Raw genomic sequence first — 11,954 nt, 5'->3', positions numbered from 1 at the left:
ACAGCATGGAAACAGATCCTCCGGCCCAACTTGTCCATGCTGACCAGATATCCTAAATTATTCGAGCCCCATTTGCCAGCATTTAGCCATATCCCTCAAAATCCTTCCTATTCATATACCCATCCAGCTGACTTTTAAATATTGTAAATGTACCAGCCTCCTCCACATCCTCTGGTAGCTCATACACATACCACCCTCTGTATGAAAACGTTACCCCTCAGGTCCCTTTTCAATCTTTCCCCTCTCACTTTAAACTTATTCCATCTAGTTTTGAGCACTCCGACCCCAGCAAAAGACCTTGTCTATTTATCCTATCCATGCCCCTCATGATTTTATAAACCTCTATAGGGTCACCCGGGAGAGGCTGAACAGGCTGGGGCTGTTTTCCCTGGAGCATCAGAGGCTGAGGGGTGACCTCATAGAGGTTTATAAAATCATGAGGGGCAAGGATAGGATAAATAGACAAAGTCTTTTCCCTGGGGTCAGAGAGTCCAGAACTAGAGGGCATAGGTTTAGGGTGAGAGGGGAAAGATATAAAAGAGACCTAAGGGGCAACTTTTTCACACAGAGGGTGGTATGTGTATGGAATGAGCTGCCAGAGGAAGTGGTGGAGGCTGGTACAATTGCAACATTTAAAAGGCATCTGGATGGGTATATGAATAGGAAGGGTTTGGAGGGATATGGGCCGGGTGCTGGCTGGTGTGACTAGACTGGGTTGGGATATCTGGTCGGCATGGACGGGCTGGACCGAAGGGTCTGTTTCCATGCTGTACATCTCTATGACTCTATGACACCCCTCAGCCTCCGATGCTCCAGGGAAAACAGCCCCAGCCTATCCAGCCTCTCTCTATAGCTCAAATCCTCCAACCCTAGCAACATCCTTGTAAATCTTTTCTAAACTTGAAATGTATTTGTATTTCAGAGCCTTTAAGGTCAGACCGGTGTCTTATTTGGCGATTTTAATATTGTCTAAACTTTTCCTTTCCTATTCTGCCCACCACCCCCCTGCCACCTATTGAATTTGTCTGTTTTAGTTGCAACAGAATTGTGACAAACTTGATTTTTTCGTCTCTATATGGATTTTTTGATGTAAGTCAGGCAACTGTTCGGTCTTTGGGTTGAAAGTTTACATCGTGAAATAAAATACCATCCAAAAGTGTGTCTATCATGGTCCCTCTTTAATGGGTTTTGAATCATTGTCATTGAAATTATGTGCAAAGTTTGAACATTTCATGACACATCTCATTACATGCAATTGTGGCTACCTCACCACACTTCCAAGTTAGCTGGTTCATTACATCTGCAATATTTTCATTAATTCTAAATGCATTCTCTATTATATCTCAGTTTGTACAAAAACCTCCATGAGTCACTTCAGCTGAACCGGTAAATATTGAACTTGTAACTCAAGGAGGAAGGTTTGAAGTGATTGAGGATATTGTTGAGCTTCATTTCTCCTCGCTGAGTTCATGTTTCCAGGTCTGGGTTTGCAAGCCCTCCAGTAGTTAGCTCAGTTGGTAGACCATGGGGCTCTCGATCTCAGGGTTCAAGCCTCACATTGGGTACCTCGTGGGGTGAGGGTTGCTTCGCTTGGTTGGCAGGTTGGCAGGTTCAATTCCTGCACTGGCTAAAGTTACCATGAAGGGTTCTTCTCATGTTAAGTCTCTCACTAATGGGATTACAGCCAACCGTTCCTTTTACCTCTGAGTGCGGCTCTCCAGATCCTGTCAGATAGGGAGCTGAGCACCAACCGAGTTGGCAGAATCCTCCTTGAGACCAGCAGAGGACAGCAAACCTGAGACCTCGCTTTGGCCATTATCCAAATCTCTGGTCCACCCACTTGGTCAATCATTGCCTGGGCACCCCAAGTGAAACAGCCTGTTAAACTGGATGCTCAAAGTCAGGTTTGAAAGCTACGTGGAGTCCAGTTTTCTACCTCTCGTCTCCCTTTAGAGTTCAGCATAAGATGGATCCACCTCCTGATTTTCCCTGTCCTGGTTTCACAGCTGGGAAACGGGAGATAAGAACCGACGTTGCTTCCTTTTAGGCAACGGGGAAGGGGCGCTGGTGAATGCAAGACTTCCCATCATCTTGTTAATCTGTGTGTGACCTGCCCCCCCCCCCAAACTCCTCCCATCAAACATGGCCGATTAAGGCAGTAGTCTTGGTCAGCGAGATAGGTGACCCCTTTGTGGTCTGACCCTTTGCGAAGCCAACATAACGAAGGGAGGTGAAAGTTTTCCTCAGATCCTTTTTGACACCGTTGCTGACCAACACATAGAGTATTGGGTCCACGGCACTGTTGAGGCTGGACAACGCCAGGGAAATGTTGAAGTACAGGTGGACCGCCTGTTCGAAGTCACAACTGCAGTTGTTGAGGGTGAAATTTATGGTTCGGAGCAAGAGGATGATGTGGTAGGGGGCGAAGCATATGACGAAAATGGTGATGACCAATATGGAGAGAAGCTTAACTTTGGCCTTTTGTTCCGCCCCCAGGGTCAAGCTCTTCCGGACGCCTTTGAAGATCCTCTGGTAGGAAAAGATCAGGACCAGGAGTGGCAGCAAAAAGCCAGCCACGAATCGGAAGTAGTTGCCGATGGCAACCGGCCTGATCAGAGGGATGTGCTCGAAGCAAGTCTGGTTGTCGGTCTTGTGTCCGCCATCTTGACTGATGGAGCCAATGAGGACTGGAAGGTGGAGGCCGAAGATGACCAAAAAAATCAGCAGGCTCACTTGTACAGCTTTCCCCGGCCGTCGGAAACCCTGAGACTCGATGGGATAGACCACCGCCAGGTATCGATCCAGCGAGATGCAACAGAGGAGCAAGATACTGATGTAGACGTTGGAATAGAATATGAACCCTGACAGATAGCAGGAAGCCCAACTGAGTGTCCACGTGTGGTCGTTGTAGTAATAAAGGACCCAGAGAGGAATGGTCAACACGTAGAAAATGTCAGATATGGACAGGCTTAGGAGGTAAATTCCCAGGACGTTCCTCTGCTTGACTTGCAGGATAATTGGCCAGAGGGTCAGACAGTTCATGGTAAAGCTCACGATGAAGATGGCACTGTATATGACCGCGAGCTCAATGCTGTTTCTCGTAAAATCGATCTGACACAATGTCTGGTTGCAAAAGGGCTCCATAGTTCCAGACTGGTCAATATTTTCTCGAGTGGGCGATGCAGGGGAGACCTGAATTTGGACAGCAGACCTGGAGGAAGACCATTCAACACAAGTTACAGTAAATTGCATCATGTTCATGCTAAGGAAGTGAAATCCCCACAGTGTGGGAACAGGCCATTCAGCCCATTGAGTCCACACCAACCCTCGGAAGAGCATTCCACATTAATCCACGCCCTCCCCCATTTCTCATGGCTAACCCACCTAACCTGCACATCCCTGGAGGCAATGGACAATTTCCCATGGCCAATCTACCCTAACCTGCACACCCCTGGATACTATGGGTCAATTTAGCATGGCCAATCCACCCTAACCTACGCATCTCTGGACGCTATGGACAATTTCCCACGGCCAATCCACCCTAACCTACACATCCCTGGACGCTATGGACAATTTCCCACGGCCAATCCACCCTAACCTACACATCCCTGGACGCTATGGACAATTTAGCACGGCCAATCCACCCTGACCTGCACATCTTTGGATTGCGGGAGGAAACCGGAGCACCCGGAGGAAACCCACGCAGACACGGGGACAATGTGCAGACTCCACACAGACAGTCACCCGAGGGTGGATTTGAACCCATGTCCCTGAGGCTGTGAGGCAGCAGTGCTAACCACTGAGCCACCGTGCCACCCATCTACTGTGTCACCCCAACCATTTTGACAGACGTTAAAACCCTGTCACTAAAAAGCTACAGCACCAGTTCAGAATCTTGCAACCACAAATCCCACAAGACCAGACAGCCCTGATGGAAAACGTGTGACACCTGTACAAGGTCAGTAAGGTGGAAATCTGTCTCATCCACGGGTCAAACCACTAAGTGCCACGTAAATTGAACAATCATTCAAATCTCAAAGTCTCACTGCAAATTCATCTGCCTCTTTTTGTTTGTGTGAATTAATGGATTGGAAGCTTCCTTCAGTTGCCTACCTCCACTGGTCGACAGCATAACCCCCTTTCTGATTTTGTGCCTATGGTGTACCTCCATCCAGCAGGGGGAGATACATTCATCAAGTCAAGGAGATACAGTCCAAAGATGTGCAGGTTAGGGTGAATTGGCCATGCTAAAGGGCCCATAGTGTTCAGGGGTGTGTGGGTTAGGTGCATCGGTCAGGGGTAAATATCGAGTAATAGGGTAGGGAAATGGGTCTGGGTGGGTTACTCTTTGACGGGTTCGGTGTGGACTTGTTGGACCAAATGGCCTGTTTCCCACACTGTAGGGATTCGATGATGATATATGGCACCATAAAAGCAGTGGCTAACAATAAGCACCTAACTACCCTAATCCCTTTCTCCAGGTCTTGGTCCATACACAGCCCCATCTGAACCAGAGAATCCCTACAGTGTGGAAACAGGCCCTTTGGTCCGACAAGTCCACACTGACCCTCTGAAGAGTAACCCATCCAGACCCATTCCCTGATCCTATTGCTCTACATTTATCCCTGACTAATGCACCTACACATCCCTGGGCACCATGGGGCAATTTAGCACAGTCAATCCACCCTAACCTGCACATCCCTGGGCACTATGGGGCAATTTAGCATGGCCAGTCCACCCTCATCTACACATCCCTGGACACTATGGGGCAATTTAGCACGGTCAATCCACCCTAACCTGCACATCCCTGGGCACTATGGGGCAATTTAGCGCGGCCAATCCACCCTAACCTGTACATCCCTGGGCACTATGGGGCAATTTAGCACGGCCGATCCACCCTAACCTACACACTCCTGAACACTATGGGGCAATTTAGCATGGCCAATCCACCCTAACCTACACATGTTTGGATTGTGGGAGGAAACCAGAGCAAACCCATGCATACACTGGGAGAATATGCAAACTCCACACAGACAGTCGCCCGAGGCTGGAATCGAACCAGGGCCCCTGGCGCTGTGAGGCAGCATTGCTGACCACTGAGCCACCATGCCACATGTAGTATTCAAAACCTTCTTCAATGTGATGAGTGTTTCTGTCTCTCCCACCTTCACAGGCAGGGAGTTCCAGATCCCTAAAACAGATTTCCTCACAGCCTCTCCCAACATCTTGCTCCTTTACCTTAAATCTGTGCCCTCTCATTATTGATCCCATCATCATGGACAGAAGTTTCTTTCTGTCTATCTTATTTATGACCCACCTAATTTATATGTCTCAATCATGCCCCCCTTCCCCACTCCAAGGAAGATAATCTCAGTCCGTCCAATCTCTTTTCATAACTAAAACACTCCAGATCAGGAAAAATCTGAAAGGAAACAAAAACAGAAATTGCTGGAAAAGCTCAGCAGGTCTGGCAGTGTCCATGGAGAGAGAGAAAGCAGAGTTACATTTCTGAAGAAGGGTCACTGGAACCCAAAATGTTAACACTGCTTTGTCCCACTCCACAGGTGCCACCAGACCTGCTGAGTTTCTCTGGTAATTTCTATTTTTATTTCACATCCTGGTAAATCTCCTTTGCATCCTCCCCAGTGCCCTCCCAGACTCCCAGACAGCATGGAAACAGGCCCTTTGGCCCCAGCAAAGAGTAACCCATCCTTCCCCATTCCCCTATATTTATCCCTGACTATTGCACAGAACCCACACATTCTTGAACACTATGGGCAATCTAGCATGGCCAATTCACCCTAACCCTCACATCCTTGGATTGTGGGAGGAAATCCACACAGGCACAGAGAGAACACGCAAACTCCACACAGACAGTTGCCCGAAGGTGGAATCGAACCTGGATCCCTGACCCTGTGAGGCAGCAGTGCCACCCCCTGAGCCACTGTGCCACGTTATGATGTGGATTCCAGAACTGCACATAGTTGTGTGGGAGGATGTGTCAGTGAGATACCAAGGAGCTGAGTGCAACACATCTCCAGGACAATTTAGGTGTTTGTCATTGCTCTGGTCAGTATCCCTGCCTTGACCAACTCCACTAAGGTCAAAGAAAAGCCAGTTCTCTTGTTTCACTCCGGCTGATGTAAAATTGACATTTTTACTCAAGAGAGAATTGGTGTACATAGAACCGTACAGCACAGTACAGGCCCTTCGACCCTCAATGTTGTGCTGGCCTTTTATCCTCGTCTAAGATCAGACTAACCTACGTACCCTTCATTGTACTATCTTCCATGTGCCTATGCAAGAGTCCCTTAAATGGTCCTAATGTCTCTGACTCCACTCCCACTGCTGGCAGTGTATTCCACCCACCCACCACTCTGTGTGTAAAGAGCCAACCTCTGACATTACCCCTAAACCTTCCTCCAATCACCTTAAAATTATGCCCCCCTCAGGATAGACATTTCTGCCCTGGGAAAAAGTCTCTGGCTATCCATTCTAGCTGTGTCTCTCATCATCTTGTACACTCTATCAAATCACCTCTCATCCTTCTTCACTCCAATGAGAAAAGCCCTCGCTCCCTCAGCCTTCCTTCATAAGACACGCCCTCCAGTCCAGGCAGTATCCTGGTAAACCTCCTCTGCACCCTCTCTAAAGCTTCCACATCTTTCCTATAATGAAGCGAATTACCGGATCCCACCAACAAGCCATAACTGTCTAAAAACCCAAATCCGTCCAAGGTTAAATCTTTCACCGATATCAGACCATTCCTTTCACCCTATACTTCCACACTCCTCTCAGGATAGAGATTAGCAGGCAGACACTGAGTCTCTTTGTCCTAGTTTCCAGCTTTATGGATGGCCTGGTCAATATTTGTTCTTCCCGCAACCTCACATTAAGAAAATGTTCTGGTCTTGATCACATTGAGGATTGTGGAATATGTTGTGTGTATAGAGTCACACAGCATGGAAACAGACCCTTCGGTCCACCCCGTCCATGCGGAACATAATCCCAAACCAAACCAGTCCCACACCTGCCTGCTCCTGACCCATATCCCTCTAAACATATCTTTCTCATGAACTTAACCAAATGTCTTTTTAATGTTATAACTGTCCCCATATCCACCACTTCTTCAGGAAGTTCATTCCACACACGTACCACCCTCTGCGTAAGTTTGCCCCTCCTGTCTTTTTTAAATCTCTCTCCTCTCACATTAAAAATGTGCTGGGCGAAAGTGCGGTCTGCGGATGCTGGAGATCAGAGTCGAGAGTGTGGTGCTGGGAAAGCACAGCAGGTCAGGCAGCATCCGAGGAGCAGGAGAGTCGACGTTTCGGTCAATGAAGGGCTCATGCCTGGAATGTTGATTCTCCTGCTCCTCAGATACTGCCTGAACCACTGTTCTTTTCCACTTAAAAATGTACCCCCTAGTCTTGAAATCCCAGGGAAAAGACAACCACCATTAAGTTTATCCATACCCCTCATTATTTTATAAACCTTTACCAGGTCGTCTCTCAACCTCTTATGCTCCAGTGAAGAAGCCTTTCTTTATAACTCAAACCTTCCATACCTGACAACATCCCAGTAAATGTCTTCTGAACCCAATGAACTAACATTGTATTCCTCACCCTGTTTTAATACCCTCACGTACATGGTATGATATGATCTGCCTGTACTGCACGCAGAACGAAACTTTTCACTCTGTCCAGGTACACGCAACAATAATAAATCAAATCAAACTATTATGCTTGCTACACAACAGCACTGAGAAAGTGCTTCATTGACAATAGACAATAGGTGCAGGAGTAGGCCATTCTGCCCTTCGAGCCTGCACCACCATTCATTATGATCATGGCTGATCATCCTTAATCAGTATCCTGTTCCTGCCTTATCTCCATAACCCTTGATTCCACTAGACTTGAGAGCTCTATCCAACTCTTTCTTAAATGAATCCAGAGACTGGGCCTCCACTGCCCTCCGGGGCAGAGCATTCCACACAGCCACCACTCTCTGGGTGAAGAGGTTTCTCCTCATCTCTGTCCTAAATGGTCTACCCCATATTTTTAAGCTGTGTCCTCTGGTTCGGCACTCACCCATCAGCGGAAACATGTTTCCTGCCTCCAGAGTGTCCAATCCTTTAATAATCTTATATGTCTCAATCAGATCCCCTCTCCGTCTTCTAAACTCAAGGGTATACAAGCCCAGTCGCTCCAGTCTTTCAGTGTAAGGTAATCCCACCATTCCAGGAATTGACCTCGTGAACCTACACTGCACTCCCTCAATAGCCAGAATGTCTTTCCTCAAATTTGGAGACCAGAACTGCACACAATACTCCAAGTGCGGTCTCACCAGGGCCCTATACAGCTGCAGAAGATCCTCTTTGCTTCTATACTCAATCCCTCTTGTTATGAAGGCCAGCATGCTATTAGGAGAAAGTGAGGACTGCAGATGCTGGAGATCAGAGCTGAAAATGTGTTGCTGGAAAAGCGCAGCAGGCCAGGCAGCATCCAAGGAGCAGGAGAATCGATGTTTTGGGCATGAGCCCTTCTTCAGGAATGAGGAGAGTGTGCCAAGCAGGCTAAGATAAAAGGTAGGGAGGAGGAAGTGGGAGGATTGGAAAGAGAAGTTGGAGGAAGTGGGAGGATTGGAAGGAGAAATTGGAGGAATCCTCCCACTTCCTCCAAACCAAAGGAGTAGCCATGGGCACCCGCATGGGCCCCACAATGCCTGCCTCTTCGTAGGATATGTGGAACAGTCCATCTTCTGCAGCTATACTGGCACCACCCCCCACCTTTTCCTCCGCTACATCGATGACTGTATCGGCGCTGCCTCATGCTCCCACGAGGAGGTTGAACAGTTCATCCACTTTACCAACACCTTCCACTCCGACCTCAAATTTACCTGGACCGTCTCAGACTCCTCCCTCCCCTTCCTAGACCTCTCCATTTCTATCTCGGACGACCGAATCAACACTGACATTTACTATAAACCGACCGACTCCCACAGCTACCTAGACTACACCTCCTCCCACCCTGCCCCCGGTAAAAACGCCATCCCATATTCCCAATTCCTTCATCTCCACCGTATCTGCTCCCAGGAGGACCAGTTCCAATACCGAACAACCCAGATGGCCTCCTTCTTCAAAGACCGCAATTTCCCCCCAGACGTGATCGACGATGCTCTCCGCCGCATCTCCTCCACTTCCCGCTCCTCCGCCCTTGAGCCCCGCCCCTCCAATCGCCACCAGGACAGAACCCCACTGGTCTTCACCTACCACCTCACCAACCTCCATATACATCATATGATCCGTCGTCATTTCCGCCACCTCCAAACGGACCCCACCACCAGGGATAGATTTCCCTCCCCTCCCCTATCAGCGTTCCGAAAAGACCACTCCCTCCGTGACTCCCTTGTCAGGTCCACACCCCCCACCAACCCAACCTCCACTCCTGGCATCTTCCCCTGCAACCGCAAGAAATGTAAAACTTGCGCCCATACCTCCCCCCTCACTTCCCTCCAAGGCCCCAAGGGATCCTTCCATATTCACCTGCACCTCCACACACACCATTTACTGCATCCGCTGCACCCGATGTGGCCTCCTCTATATTGGGGAGACAGGCCGCCTACTTGCGGACGTTTCAGAGAACACCTCTGGGACACCTGGACCAACCAACCCAATCACCCCGTGGCTCAACACTTCAACTCCCCCTCCCACTCCACCAAGGACACGCAGGTCCTTGGACACCTCCATCGCCAGACCATAGCAACATGACGGCTGGAGGAAGAGCACTTCATCTTCCGCCTGGGAACCCTCCAACCACAAGGGATGAACTCAGATTTCTCTAGTTTCCTCATCTCCCCTCCCCCCACCTTGTCTCAGTCCCAACCCGCGAACTCAGCACCACCTTCCTAACCTGCAATCTTCTTCCTGACCTCTCCGCCCCCACCCCCTCACCTCCGGCCTATCACCCTCACCTTAACCTCCTGCCACCTATCGCATTTCCAACGCCCCTCCCCCAAGTCCCCCCTCCCTACCTTTTATCTTAGCCTGCTTGGCACACTCTCCTCATTCCTGAAGAAGGGCTTATGCCCGAAACGTCGATTCTCCTGCTCCTTGTATGCTGCCTGGCCTGCTGCACTTTTCCAGCAACACATTTCCAGCATGCTATTAGCCTTCTTCACTACCTGCTGTACCTGCATGCTTACCTTCATTGGCTGGCATACAAGAACACCCAGATCTCTTTGTACTGCCCCTTTACCTAACTCGATTCCATTTAGGTAATAATCTGCCTTCCTGTTCTTGCCACCAAACTGGATAACCATACATTTATCCACATTAAACTGCATCTGCCATGCATCTGACCACTCACCTAACCTGTCCAGGTCACCCTGTAATTGGCTACAAGTGCTTTGGGTAACTGCGAAATCAATGCAAATTCTTTCTTTCCATTTAATTGGAAACTTTATTGCTTCTCTCTCTCTCTCTCTCTCTCACTCTCTACTTTGTTGCTGCTGTTCCTTCGAACTTCTGTCACAATCCAAAGACTGGGCTCAATCCACGGTTTCGGCTCCTTACTTGCATTTAACAATTTTAAGACAATTGTGGTTCGAACATTTAAAATATCTATATTTTAATATTTAAAATTCAGTTGCAATCTTCCACGAAACAACAGGAGGTTTACAGCAAAGAAGGCCATTCAGCCCACTGTGTCTGTACTAGCTGCTTGTTAAAGCAATTCAAAACCAATGTCTGCCCAGTTTATAATCTTCATCCTAAACCACCCGAATGCAATCCAACCCATTACCAAACCCAAAACTGACTGAACCATCTCAACGCAAGACAACATGGTCCAATAAATCCAGGAGGAGAAAGTGAGTACTGCGGATGCTGGAGATCAGAGGTGAGAGTGTGGCGCTGGAAAAGCACAGCAGGTCAGATAATATTCGACAAGCAGGAGAGTCGATGTTTCGGACATAAGCCCCTCATCCTTATGAAACGTTGATTCTCCTGCTCCTCGGATGCTGCCTGACCTGCCGTACTTTTCCAGCACCACACTCTCGACTCCAATAAATCCACCCAACTCAACGCAACTCCAAATAACTCAATGAAATGTGCTCCAAACCAACCTAAACCCAACACAACTTTGTACACCGTAATCCGTTGCAATCAGACCCAGTCTAACCCAAACTGACCTATCTCAACCCAAACTATTCCTTATCTGATGTATCCCAATACCAGCCAGCGTAACCAACCCAGACTGCCCGAACCCTGCGTGTACCCAACCTAAAACAAAACAACTTAACAAAAAATACTGTGGAAACTAACCCAACTTAGCATTACCAACTTAACCTAACCTAAACATATCCTAAGTTAACTCCCAAGAACTATTGCCAAAATTATAAACCATTGTTACAACTAAATCAGTAATGGAAAATGCTTCAATTTATTTCTATGTTAGAAGAGTCCAGAAACGCTACACAACAGTCAACTTACTGAGTACAAATGGGAAAAAAAACGTTTGTCATTGTTAGAGCACTTACCTCTGAGACTGGTGTTACTCCAGTAGTTCAACCTTTTTTGCTAATTGATGTTGGAGATTGTGAAAATGACGGCAGTGCTGAACTCTGCTCTGTGTCTGTCTCCGTGTGTGTGTGTGTGTGTGAGAGAGATTGTGGTACAGAATGATTCGGCCAGACCACACAGACTACAACTGTCACTGCAACAGGAAACTTGCAGCCTGAGTGTTTTTGCAAATCCGAATGACGTACGATTGTCATAAAATTGAGAGCAAGTGGAGAGAACAATGTTGTTCACACCTACCCCTTGGTTAAACCGTCTGCCACGAGTGTAAGATGTGCGGAAGGTTGCATTGTAAATATCTTCTCAACTATGAGGAAGCTATAGGTGACTGCTTTCACAGGTTGTTCCCTACTGCTTCTATGAACCATCCAACCCCCTG

At 48.1% G+C, this 11,954-nt stretch overlaps 1 pseudogene across 1 annotated transcript; it reads right to left on the bottom strand.

Annotated features, from left to right (window-relative positions):
- Positions 1–1,163: 1,163 nt before the first annotated feature.
- Positions 1,164–11,747, bottom strand: LOC122542938 (putative G protein-coupled receptor 132 pseudogene; annotated as a pseudogene). Its single transcript, XR_015754690.1, has 2 exons — positions 11,536–11,747; positions 1,164–3,211 (listed from the first exon to the last, which is right to left on the bottom strand). The product of XR_015754690.1 is annotated as a putative G protein-coupled receptor 132 pseudogene (transcript).
- Positions 11,748–11,954: the final 207 nt, after the last annotated feature.

Source organism: Chiloscyllium plagiosum, unplaced genomic scaffold (genome assembly GCF_037043375.1).
Source record: "Chiloscyllium plagiosum isolate Xiang-an unplaced genomic scaffold, Cpla_swu_hap1 HiC_scaffold_47, whole genome shotgun sequence".
Classification (NCBI taxonomy): Eukaryota; Metazoa; Chordata; class Chondrichthyes; order Orectolobiformes; family Hemiscylliidae; genus Chiloscyllium; species Chiloscyllium plagiosum.
Note: the sequence above shows the minus strand (reverse complement) of the source record. Positions and strands in the feature narration are given on the sequence as shown.